The sequence below is a fragment of the Erythrolamprus reginae genome, chromosome 4 (assembly GCF_031021105.1).
Source record: "Erythrolamprus reginae isolate rEryReg1 chromosome 4, rEryReg1.hap1, whole genome shotgun sequence".
Lineage (NCBI taxonomy): Eukaryota > Metazoa > Chordata > Lepidosauria > Squamata > Dipsadidae > Erythrolamprus > Erythrolamprus reginae.
In genome coordinates, this window is record NC_091953.1 from 131901525 (window position 1) to 131913966 (window position 12442).

The window sequence follows — 12442 nt, forward strand, 5'->3', positions numbered from 1 at the left end:
AGTCCAGATAATATATTTCTGTTTTTAGGTATCAATACAAATGGCATCTGTTAATGGAGAATGATTATGATCACTATTTCAAGCACTATAAGCTTAAGAATGTAGCCTTAATACATTTGCAGCCTGGGGTTGCAGTTGAATTAGAAAAATAAGTATTGCTGGTACAAACTGGAGGCCTTTCCCTTTGAGATGCAAGGAATACTTATAAACAAAGAGGAGGGACTCTGGGCAATTAGAACTTGTCAATAGGAAGCAGGCTAGAAAAAGAAGACATAATGGCATGCTTTGAAAGAAAGGCAGTGGAGGGTAATGTGACCAGAATGAGCCTAGAAATGAGACTAGACTTTCAATCCTGGGCTTAGAAAGTTTAGAACTAAGACGCCTTAAACAAGATCTAAGTATTGCCCACAAGATCATATGCTGCAACGTCCTGCCTGTCGGCGACTACTTCAGCTTCAACCACAACAACACAAGAGCACACAACAGATTTAAACTTAATATCAACTGCTCCAAACTTGATTGTAAAAAATATGACTTCAGTAACCCTGTTGTCGAAGCGTGGAACTCATTACCGGACTCCATAGTGTCATCCCCAAACCCCCAACAATTTACCCTTAGATTATCTACGGTTGACCTATCCAGATTCCTAAGAGGTCAGTAAGGGGCAAGTACAAGTGCACTAGAGTGCCTTCCGTCCCCTGTCCTATTGCTCTCCTATATCTCCTATACCTTTCTTCTATTCCTATATCTCTTCTTCTATTCTTTCATTGATATGTTCTATTACTATATCTTCTTTTCTATTCTTTCTTAGATATATTTTACTATGAGTATCTCCTCTATAACCTTCATCATGTATTTTACTATGTGTATATAGATATATACCCACTAAAACCCTCATTGTGTATTGGACAAAATAAACAAATAAATAAATAATTAAATTTTAAGCTGAATGTATTTGCTTGTGCCCCAAAGTTGGGTAGTTGCCAAATGTGAGAAATCAGGTAATCCAGGGAATCCAAATGAATATTTATTGCAAGCTTAAACTTTTGATAGCCAAATCTGGCCTTAGGTTCTGCCTTGGTTTACCTTTTATTTATTTTATTTATTTGTTTTGTCCAATACACAATAATACACAATGAGGGTTATAGAGGATATAATCAGGTAGACTGTATTAAAGGGGAAATGGAGGAGAAAATAAAGGAGTGAAATATAACTATGAGAGAATAGCAGGAAAAGATATAGGGATAGAAGAGAAGATATAGGAGATATAGGAGAGACAATAGGACAGGGGATGGTAGGCACTCTGATGTACTTCCCAATAAGCTATATAGCAATGGCAACAGCATTTAGATTTATATCTGTTGGTTGGTTGGTTGGATGGATTTCTATGCCGCCTCTCTCCGAAGACTAATTAGCTAAATATCTAACCTAAAATCCCTAGTATTTTAAAAATCAATTGTACACACTCAGACCTCAGCCACTCATAAAAATGCATAGGCCAGGGGGCTTAAGATCTAATTGCCAAGCCTGGCAACACAAATTAGTCTTAAGATTCTTACGGAAGGTGAGGGGGATAGGGGCAGTGCGTATCTCTGGGGGAAGCTGATTCCAGAGGACTGGGGCCCCCACACAGAAGGCCCTTCCCCTAGGCCACGCCAGGCGACATTGTCTGGTTGATGGGACCTGGAGAAGGCCGACTCTGTGGGACCTGACCAGTTAATAATAATAATAATAATAATAATAATAATAATAATAATAATGACTTCAGACTGACCGAATTCTGAAGCATAACACACCAGACCTTTTGATCGTGGAGAAAAAGAAAGCATGGATCATCGACATCGCAATCCCAGGGGACAGCAGAATTGAGGAGAAGCAGCTAGAGAAGTTAGTGAAATACGAAGATCTAAAAATCGAGCTGCAATGACTCTGGCCTAAGCTAATGAAAGTGGTCCCAGTGGTACTTGGCACGCTGGGCGCAGTACCAAAATATCTCAGCGGACATTTGAAAACCATCGTAATTGACAAAATCTCCATCTGTCAATTGCAAAAGGCCGCTTTACTGGGATCGGCAAACATAATTCGCCACTACATCACGCAGTCCTAGGTGCTTGGGAAGCACCCGACTGGTAATGAAATAACGCCGGCTGACTCACCGGCCCCACGGCGATGTTGCTGAAGGGCCGGGCAGACTCGGACCCTTCAGATGGCGGCCGCCATCTTGTTTTCGGCCGAAATCTCGCGAGACGAGATTTCGGCCGGGAATGCCCTGCCCACGTGGCCGGGCATGACGTCGGGTCCGGGCGGGGCCTGCTGGCCCTATTTAAGGGGCAGCAGGCCGGGAAACAGCCTTTTCGCCCGGACCTGGTTGCCTGAGCAGACACTTGTTTGGTGCTGCTCGGCCGCCATTTTGAGTCTCCCTCGTGTGCGGCCGCCATTTTGTGGCCTGCCGAGGGGGCGAAAAGTGCTGTATCGTAGCCAACGAGGTTTATCCGAGGCGCGATTATTGCTAATTGAAAACTTTTCCTGCTTCAAGACGACGTTGAGGCCTTACTCCTCTCATTTGGGAGCTGTCTTCAGCGATCCCCCTCGGGCCCGAGGGGGACTGGTAACCTCCTCCTGGCTGGGAGGAGGGCGCGGTGGGGGGTGTTCGGTCTGGGCCCCCGGTCTTGGGCGGTGGTTGTTTGGGAGGCCGGATTGCAGGCCTTTAAGGCCTGCCTGCACAGGGAGGCTTGCCACTAGCAATATAATACAATAAAGAATAATAAATACTGTATTAATATAAATATAATTATAAATATTATATTACAATAAAGGGGTCGTGGGGGTAGCAGGGGCTTCCCCCCCCTTTTTTTCTGGAACCAGGCCCTAGGTAGGGCCCTGCGGTGGGGGATTCGTGCCTGCCACTCGTTCAGGGGGTTCGGTCCTAGGTTGTTTTGGTGGCTCATAGCATTCTAGGGGAAAACCTGTGATGGCTCCTAAGAAGAGGCCTGCCACTGCTCCGATGGCTCCGCCAGCGGCGCGCCCCAGGAGGGCCCTTAGGCCTTCTGCCCGGGCTCGGGCCAGTAGGGAGGGGACTGCGGAGGTGGTCCCTGACCAGGGGGGGGTGGTCTCGTTGCCTCCTGCCCCTCAACCTGATCTTTCTCCTGCTATGTCTTGGGCCAGGGTGTTGGAGAGGCTCGACGAGCTCGAGCAGTGGAGGAGCGGTGCGGTCCCCGGAGCGTTCAGCGATCCAGTACCCGCGGCGTTGGGGAGAGATCCGGCGGCGGCCCAGGCTGGGCAGATGGCTCCGTTCGGACGACAGGCCCCGGCAGGGCCTATGGCGGCTTTCCCGGGCCCTGCAGCATTGGGCCCCCCGTGGATGTCATCAACCCCGTACGGGGCAGGTGAGGCTGCACCACACACTACATCACTGTCCTTTCTTCCTCCCCCCGCCCCGGGTTTTCCCCCGGCGGGGGTCGGGAGTGGGTCCAGTTTTTTGGGGGCCTCCGCGGGCACCTGCGGGCAGGTATGGGCCCCGCCGGTTCCCCCTCCGGGGCCGCAGGTGGCCGGTGCTGCCCCGCTGTCCGGGACGGGCCCTGCGGGGACACCTGCGGTGCCAGGTACAGGGGGGTGGGTTCCCCCGGCCCCTCCTGTCATGCCCCCGCTCCCGGTTTTCCCTTATCCTCACGGGGCGGGAGTTTTTGGTGTGGCGGCCAACTCGATATGGGACCCGTTCGCTTGTATTAAAGCGGGGGCCATACCGTGCGGGCTGCCGTCCACCCCTCTAGGATGCCACCTTCACCCGTCGGTCAAGGAGGCTATTTGGCGGGGTGAATACGTGGATCTTTTTTCGCTTTTGAACCGGGAGGTTCCCAAGCAGGAAAAAGAGATTGTTCCGGGAGAGAAAACAAAGAAGACCAAGGTAACGAAATGCTTCAGCTCCTGGCTGTATGCTTTTCTTACCTATGGGTCTGTGGTGATCCAAAGGCAGCCGGCCATGGCCTCTGCCATGTTTAAGTATATAGACTTGATTGCCAGGGCCCACTTTGAATATAAGGGCACCATTTGGCGCCATTATGATAAGGGTTTCCGTATGAGGATGTCGGTGGAGCCTAACTTGCCATGGGATATGGTGGTCCCGGACCTGTGGTTCCGGGCCACGCATATGTCTGGGAAGGAAGGGTGTGAGCGCACGGATAGTGGGCACTTTATGGAGGAGGAGCCTGGCGCGGCTTCGCCGGCCAAGGCGACTCCGGGTGTGGCTGGCAAGGGGGCCTCGCCCGCTTGTCATGAGTTTGCTGCAAAAGGGGCGTGTTTTCGTCCCTTTTGTAAGTACAAGCATGCCTGCGGGAATTGTGGGGGGTCCCATGCAGCTTCAGTCTGTCCCCGCCCCAAGAAAGGGGCGGAGAAGAAGGGCGGGGGTCCAGGAAAACCTCCCCCACCAGCTGGGGGAAAAGGGGCCCAGTCCAATTAGGGTGTCTGTGCTCGAGGGTTGGTTGTTCGACTACCACCCTCGCCCGAGAGCCGAGTTGCTCTTGAGGGGCTTCTCCGAGGGATTTAGGATCCCTTATGTGAGTATTAGGAGGGCCTTCATGTCCGACAACCTCAGGTCGGTTGTCGGACATGAAGACATTGTACGGGCTAAGATTCGAAAGGAGGTGGCTGAGGGCAGGGTCCTTGGGCCCTTCCCGGAGCCGCCCTTTCCGAATCTTCGTGTGTCCCCCTTAGGTGTGGTCCCCAAAAAGGCGAGTGGTGAATTTAGGTTGATTCACCATTTGTCTTTTCCGAAAGGGGAGTCAGTGAATGATTTCATTCCTGACGAGCTTTGTTCTGTCCGGTACGCATCCTTTGATGCGGCCGTGGCTATGGTTAGGGAGTGTGGGGTGGGAGCCCTTATGGGTAAATGCGACATTAAGTCGGCATTTCGGCTCCTCCCCATTCACCCAGGCGACTTCGAGCTGCTGGGCTTCCATTTCGAAGGTGGGTTTTACGTGGATAGGGCATTGCCGATGGGCTGCTCTATTTCCTGCTCCCTTTTTGAGAGCTTTAGTACCTTCCTGGAGTGGGTGCTCAGGAGGCGGAGTGGCCTGGGGTCCGTCGTTCATTACCTTGATGATTTCTTGATGGCCGGGCCTGCGCAATCGGAGCAATGCTTTGCTTTGATGCGGGACTTCGAAGCCCTTTGTGCTCAATTGGGGGTGCCTTTAGCCTCCGAGAAGACCGAAGGCCCTGCCACCAGGATTACCTTCCTTGGTATTGAATTGGATTCAGTGGAGCAATCTTCCAGATTGCCCCTGGATAAGTTGATTAAAATCAGGTCCAAGCTTGAGGCGGTCTTGGGCTGCAGGAAGGTTACTCTTCGGCAGCTCCAGGAGTTGGCTGGGATTCTTAATTTTGCCTGTCGGGTAGTGGTGCCTGGTAGGGCTTTTTCTCGCCGGTTGTATGATGCGATGAAGGGGCTAAGTTTGCCCCACCATCGTACCCGCTTATGTGCAGGGGTCAGGGCTGACCTCTGCGTGTGGCGGGAGTTTTTGGAACGTTTTAACGGGTTGTCGTTTTGGCGGCAGGAGCTTCTTTTGGAAGCGGAGCTGCAGCTGTGTTCCGACGCCGCAGGGACTTGCGGTTTTGGGGTAGTGTTAGGTGACCAGTGGTGCTGGTCGGCATGGCCTCCGGAATGGAGTGCCTGTTCATTGGTTAAGGACTTAACTTTTTTAGTGGCCTTAGAGCTCTGGGGGGAGCAGTTCAGGGATAAGACTGTGCATTTTTGGTGTGACAATCTAGCGGTTGTCCATGTTGTGAACGCCCTGTCCTCTAAGAGTGATAGGGTGATGCGGCTTGTCCGCCATTTTGTGCACAGGTCCTTGTCTTTGAACGCCTTGTTTTTGGCTAGGCACGTCCCTGGTTTAGATAACGGGGTGGCTGACGCCTTGTCCCGTGGTCAGTTGTCCAGGTTTCGGACCCTGGCCCCGTGGGCCCGAGAGTCGCCAGAGGTGTTTCCAGCCCACCTGTGGAGCCTGGGCGGGCTCTCGAGAGCTGGAGAGACGAGGCCTCCAGGGCGATCGCCTTATCGGTAGCTCCTAGCACCCTGCGAGCTTATCAGCGTGCAGGTAAGGAGTTTGGGGATTTCAGGCTGGGTAAGGGTTACCCCCATTGCTGGCCTGCCCCGGTTGAGCACCTAGCTGAATTCTGTGTCCTGCTGAAGGGGCGTGGCCTTTCAGTGAGGACTATCAGGGCTAGGTTAGCCGGCCTCGCCTTTCTGTCCAAGGCGGGGGGGTTTGGTGATTTTACGGGTGATTTTCGCATCCGGAGGATGCTGGAAGGTTGGGTGAGGGAGCGACAGGGGTTTCCCTCTGACACTCGTCGGGCCCTGACGGTTCAGCAGCTGTCTCTGATTAATCAGACATTTGGCAGTCTGTGTGCCTCTCTTTACGAGGCTCGGCTGTTCAGGGCAGCGACTTGCGTTATGTTTTTTGGGGCCCTCAGGGTCAGCGAGGCAATGGCCTCCTCACAGTCTGACTTGTCGCTCCGCGCCTTCCAGCTCGCTGATCTGACCTTTAGACAGGGGGGTGTCTCTCTTCTGGTGAGACACTCCAAGACAGATCAGTTACACAGAGGGGTTAGACTTGAACTTAGCGCAGCCACCGATAAGTCTGTTTGCCCGGTGGCTGCTTTGCAGCAATTTTGTGTTTTGCGTGGGTCAGGGCGTGGGTACCTTTTTATACACCAGGATGGTTCCCCCCTGACCCGGTATCAATTCTGGGCAATAGTGTCTCAGGCAATGTCTCAGGTAGGCATGGATCCCGCCGGCTACGGAACGCATTCGTTCCGCATCGGCGCCGCCACTAGCGCGGCACTTTCTGGTTTCCCGGCCCATCGGATTCAGGAGATCGGCCGCTGGCGGTCAGCGGCATATTTGGGTTATGTTAGGCCCGCTGAGGATTCTGGGCAGGGTTTAGGCTAGGTAACCTCTCTGTGTGTGTCCTCTTCCAGGTTCCCAGTCCAGGCAGAAACCGACGGCGCTGCTGTGTGGCCACAGCATGGTCTTCTGGGCCGGCCGCTCCGCAGCCAGAAGCGCCATCGGGACCCAGCTGTCGTTGGGACGGTGGGTCAATGTTGTTTGGATGGGCCGGAGGGGTATGTGGTGGGAGGGGCTCCTACCGACATTGCTGGGTACTCAGCATCTCAGGGCGGTACCCGGCGCTGCTGGGCGGGCGGCTACCCAGGGTCGCGCCCAGATGGGACTGGGTGGTCGGCAGCCCATAGCCGCACCCAGATGGCTGGTCTTGCACCTCGGTGGCAATGACCTATGCCTACTTGGCGGTCAAAGTATTAGGGGGGATTGTAGTGGCCCATCCCCTCATCACTGTAGATCGGCTGTGGCTTTACCGGGCCGATGGCGTTCACCTGTCAGAACAGGGGAACGCCATTTTCTTACAGGACCTGCAGAGGTCTCTGCGTGAGCTGGCGCAGATAGAGGGGGGAGTCGGGGGGCCAAGATAGAGATCTGACCCCCGCTCCGTGGCAGGTTAGGGGCGGAAATCTGGGTGGTTTCAGCAACTGCGCGTTCTCCCTTGGGCATCTTTGGGGATGATTGACAGGTTCTCTCCAAGCCCATGGTGGGTGCTACCTGCGCACTTGGGGGGAACCTGTCTTTGGGTCCCGCTATTGAAGTCCCAGGGTAGGGGTGAGCCGGCGGGACCCCCCTCATGCGAGTGTATGGCAGGGTCTCAGGTGAGGGAGAGGTCCCTCACCTGGACCAGCATCGATTACGCCCATAGTTGCCCAGGAATGTTGACCTTTTACGTCATTTCCGCCCCGGAAGTGTTTGTTTGACCCTGCAGGTCCATTGTTTCCGGGTCATAGTTGAGTATGTTGATTTATGCAAATTTATGCTAATTCATGCTAATTTAATTAATAAATTATGCAAATTTATTATAATAAAAATGACCCAAGTTTAAATCCAGCTCTTGTGTCCGAGTCGTTACTCCGTCTCTTCTGCAATAACGCCGGCTGACTCACCGGCCCCACGGCGATGTTGCTGAAGGGCCGGGCAGACTCGGACCCTTCAGATGGCGGCCGCCATCTTGTTTTCGGCCGAAATCTCGCGAGACGAGATTTCGGCCGGGAATGCCCTGCCCACGTGGCCGGGCATGACGTCGGGTCCGGGCGGGGCCTGCTGGCCCTATTTAAGGGGCAGCAGGCCGGGAAACAGCCTTTTCGCCCGGACCTGGTTGCCTGAGCAGACACCCACCCGCCCTTCCCTATTTTGCAGTGTGCCTAGGGGTCGCCTGCGGGGGCCGAATGGGAATTTTTTGCAGCCTCGCCCATTAGGCCAGGCTGTTTTTTCGCCCATTCCACACTGGGGAGATGGATGTGCGGTTAGGGGGTGTTTGCATTTAATTAGGTTAATTGGCTTACCTCTGGTCATTGGGTAGGCAGGTTAGGGGCGGAAATCTGGGTGGTTTCAGCAACTGCGCGTTCTCCCTTGGGCATCTTTGGGGATGATTGACAGGTTCTCTCCAAGCCCATGGTGGGTGCTACCTGCGCACTTGGGGGGAACCTGTCTTTGGGTCCCGCTATTGAAGTCCCAGGGTAGGGGTGAGCCGGCGGGACCCCCCTCATGCGAGTGTATGGCAGGGTCTCAGGTGAGGGAGAGGTCCCTCACCTGGACCAGCATCGATTACGCCCATAGTTGCCCAGGAATGTTGACCTTTTACGTCATTTCCGCCCCGGAAGTGTTTGTTTGACCCTGCAGGTCCATTGTTTCCGGGTCATAGTTGAGTATGTTGATTTATGCAAATTTATGCTAATTCATGCTAATTTAATTAATAAATTATGCGAATTTATTATAATAAAAATGACCCAAGTTTAAATCCAGCTCTTGTGTCCGAGTCGTTACTCCGTCTCTTCTGCAATATGAAATCCAGCATAGTGATCTCGTTGATTTTTCAATTCTTTGACAGCATTTGTTCTAATGGCCTGTTCTTGTGCCGCCAGTATTAGTCCTTCTGTCTCCTTTTTGAGTGTTCCACTTGTAAGCCATGACCAGGTCTTTTCTTTATCCACTTTGCCTTCAATCTTCTCCAAGAACTGGCCATGCAATGCTTTGTTCCACCAACTGTCCATACGACATTGAGTTGCATTTTTTCTGTACTAGTCCTTAGTTTGCTTCACCTTGAGAAGCTTCCTATTGTTGACCTCCATCAACGCTGACTCTTTGCTCCCCTTCACATAGTCAGCTAATGCATGATTCTCTTCTTTTACTGTCTGCTTCACTTGCAAAAGTCCTCTGCCGCCTATTTTCCTTGGTAAATACAGCCTGTCAACGTCACTGCGGGGGTATAGTGCATGATGGATTGTCATTAATTTTCTGGTTTTCCTGTCCAGGTTGTCCAGCTCTGCTTGAGTCCAGTTCACTATGCCATGTCTGCTATGTATTATTATTATTATTATTATTATTATTATTATTATTATTATTATTATTAATCATTATTTTCTACTGTGGGGAAATGAGAGGGATGATGATATGAGGATTATTAGTATATAACAAATTCTTTCTAGGAAGTCAAGGTTGTTCTTTGTCTCAGCACCTCTGCACCTGCATGGAAGGAGATGGGTGGATTCTGCCAGCATGGCAGCTGAAGATTGGACAATGTGATGGATTTGTGAGTCTGGGGACTTCAGTTTCAGGTTTCACTCAGATGTACCAATATGGCTCTGTTAATAAATTGGAACTTGGAGGAATCCTTTTCCTCAGACGCAAAATTTCCACTACTGGTTTTCCGAATTACTCAAAATTTCCATTACATGATGCTGACAAGATCAGCTTAGGCACAAAATAAATGAACATGGAAGAAAAGATTAAAATTATCTCGATAAATATAAATGGACTGAATGTGGCTATAAAAAGAAAAAGAATATTTAAGAAATTAGGGAAACTAAAAATGGATCTAATATGCCTACAAGAAGTACATATTAGACGACAACCTAATAAATTACTAGAATGTGTAAAATTGGGAGATTTATATTCAGCATTAGCAGATCAAAGTAAAGGAGGAGTTGTATTATATATACAGAAAAAAACAAATCCCAAATGTATATATGCAGATGAAGATGGAAGGATTTTGATGGTTGAAATACTATTGAATAATAAAAGAAACATTACTAGTTGTGATTTATGCATCAAATTTTTATTCTAAGCTACATGCTAAAATAATTGAATGAGACTATGAGAATATCTGCATGACGGGAGACTTTAATGCTATAGTAGAGGTGGAATTGGATGAAAAAAATAAGAAGTTAAGGAAGATATTACCAACATCATTTTTATTATGGTAGAGGAATTAATTTGATGCATGGAGGGGGAAGTTTCTATCAAAGAAATAGTATACATTTTACTCCAATAGACATATGTCCTGGTCAAGAATAGATATGTTGTGGATGTCAACAGGTTTATTAGCAATTATATAAAATATTAGCACTGATATTGGTATGTTGTAAGCCACCCCAAGTTCTCGAAGAGGGGCGGCATATAAATCCAATAGAAAGAAAGAAAGAAAGAAAGAAGGAAGGAAGGAAGGAAGGAAGGAAGGAAGGAAAGAAAGAAAGATAGATAGATAGATAGATAGATAGATAGATAGATAGATAGATAGATAGATAGATAGATAGATAGATAGATAGTGTTGTGGTTAGCTCTGGCCCAGCTCCTGCCCCAAGGACTGTGGATGTGGGGGAGACATCCACATGCTGCAGGCCTGTTTTGCCTCCGGTGGAATCTGCTGATGAAGGCTCCTCTGACCAAGAAGACATGAGTGACAGGGAGGAGGAGAGTGGGGCAGACAGCTCAGAAGGAGATCAATTATCTAGCTCCTCCTTGGATTCAGAACAAGAGTTAATGGTACAGCCACGCATGCTGAGAGCGATGCATAGGCAACAACAACTGAGAGATTATTATCAAAGAAAATGAGGCTACCTGTGGTTGGGTGGGGCTGTGGTCATTAGTGAGGCTGCTATAAATAGCAGCCTGTGGGTTTGGCCATTGTGGAGGATTATCTGATCGTTGTGTTTCGTGACTGCTTTACTGACTTTAACCTTTGTGTGCTGATTTTCCCCCGCTTTGAAACTAAACCAGAGCAAAGTGTGTTTCACTTTGTGAAAGAAGAAGGACTGTGAATTGCCTCACAGCTGCAAGCTAAGTATCACAGAACTGATAAGGGACTTGTACAAATTACCAGTTTGCTTGGAGACGAGTGCTCTTTGCTATACCAAAAGAGGGCTTAGTTTAAGTGAATTTTCATTATAAAGAACATTGTTTTGAATTTTCAAACGTGTGTGTGTCTGAAATTTGTACCTGTGAATTTTTGGGAGGATTCTACTAGAGAGCATGACAGAACAGATAGATAGATAGATAGATAGATAGATAGATAGATAGATAGATAGATAGATAGATAGATAGATAAAAATAAATAAATATGTTGGCTGATCAGAACCTGATTACAATTATCTGGAAAGGTTAAAAGAAAAGAACTAGATGGAGTTTAATCAAGAAATATTACATGAATAAGAATTCCAAAAACGTATGAAAAAAGAAATTGATTTTTTAAAAAGAAAATAAAAAGTCTAATATTTCACTTCAAATTGTATGAAATACAGCAAAAGCATATATCGCAGTATTGGTGATGAGATATATGAATAAAAGAAATAAAGAAGGTATGACAAGAAACAATTATAAGAAGGCTATAAGAAATTAGCAAAAGAACTTCAAAAAGATACCCACAACTAAAGGATTAAAAGTATAATGGATTTGAAGATACACAAAATGAATATGATAGAAAATGAAGAGGTAGCAGGGAAAATAAAAATGACTAAACAAAAGTATTTTGAGCATGCAAATAAACCAGGGAGATGGTTAGCTTATAAAATGAAAAAGGAACTTATATAAACAAGAGAAAGTAATTGAGAAGGATATAAAGCAATATTTGGAGGAAATGGAAATACCTAAGATACCAAAAATAAAAATAAGAATTTGCCAGAGGAGAAAATAACAATGATTGAATTAACAGAGGCAATAAAAAGACAGAAAAATTCTAAAGCAGATGGGATACCAGCAGAGATGTATAAAATATTTGAAGAAACATTAGGAATTGTGATGCTGGAAGTACATAATGAATTGCTATTAGAAGCGAAGATACAAGAAGCATTTATAACTTTGACACCAAAAGAAAAGACTGATTTACAGAAAATTAAAAATTATAGACCAATCTCAGTTTTGAATGCAGACTATAAAATATTTGCATCAATAATGGCAAATGGACTCAACATCGAAGATAAAACAAAACCCTCTTTCTCCCATTTTAATGCTTGCTTGCTTTTTTCTCCACAACATTGCAGTCAGTCTCTAGAGAGGTTTACTTATGAAAACTTAATCGTAGAAGTACCATTTATTGTAACGTACACTTCT

General features: G+C 48.2%; 1 pseudogene; it reads left to right on the top strand.

Annotated features, from left to right (window-relative positions):
• Nucleotides 1-2466: 2466 nt before the first annotated feature.
• Nucleotides 2467-2581, top strand: LOC139167443 (U4 spliceosomal RNA; annotated as a pseudogene).
• Nucleotides 2582-12442: the final 9861 nt, after the last annotated feature.